Consider the following 402-nt stretch of genomic DNA (forward strand, 5'->3'; position numbering starts at 1 on the left):
GTGTGTGTGTGTGTATGCTTGTGTTACACCCTGATCCAAAGATATGTTTGTCAGCTTTTGCAGTGTAAACTAAATCTCCTTCCCTCCAGCCAACAAAAGATAAAGCCCCTCTCCCCCATATCTCCCCTATTTATCTCAGCAGTACAAAAGTCCCATCAGCTAAGCCATGCAAACTGGAGCACTTGCCAGGGAAAGAAGCATAATAATAACGCAAAACCGAAATCGACGTAAATGAGAGAGAGGCTGAATGAGAAGGAAACCATTAGCAGGGGGGGAGGGAGAAAGCGAGAGAAAGAAAAAGACAAAGACTGGGCAGCTGGACTTGCATGCACTAACACACACTCTGTATGATGGAATGATTTGTCAGCAGTGCCAAGAACTTGAGAAACCAGTCTGGCCTTT

The 402-nt window shown here is 45.3% G+C and overlaps 1 protein-coding gene across 1 annotated transcript in view; it reads right to left on the reverse strand.

Annotated features, from left to right (window-relative positions):
• si:dkey-159a18.1 (sortilin) overlaps positions 1-402 on the reverse strand; it is a 10010-nt gene that overhangs the window by 4863 nt on the left and 4745 nt on the right. The gene's annotated exons all lie outside the window — the stretch shown is intronic.

The sequence above is a fragment of the Morone saxatilis genome, unplaced genomic scaffold, assembly GCF_004916995.1.
Source record: "Morone saxatilis isolate NCDOM2014 unplaced genomic scaffold, NCSU_SB_2.0 Contig10, whole genome shotgun sequence".
In the NCBI taxonomy this organism is placed as follows: domain Eukaryota; kingdom Metazoa; phylum Chordata; class Actinopteri; family Moronidae; genus Morone; species Morone saxatilis.